Genomic DNA, 201 nt, shown 5'->3' on the forward strand with positions numbered 1-201 from the left:
GTGCAGAGGAGGGTAATGGTTAGAAGGGATACAGCTTTTGTCAAATTATTAACGTAAAAAATATCAATTTGGGGAATTTTTGCTTACTCTAATCGTTTTCCTAACCTTAACCTAATTCTCCTAACCTGATACGTTAATTCTCCTAACCTGCTACGAATTTAAATATGACGTAAATGAATATATATATTAAAAAAACGTTTA

Source organism: Salvelinus sp. IW2-2015, linkage group LG4q.1:29, assembly GCF_002910315.2.
Source record: "Salvelinus sp. IW2-2015 linkage group LG4q.1:29, ASM291031v2, whole genome shotgun sequence".
Classification (NCBI taxonomy): Eukaryota; Metazoa; Chordata; class Actinopteri; order Salmoniformes; family Salmonidae; genus Salvelinus; species Salvelinus sp. IW2-2015.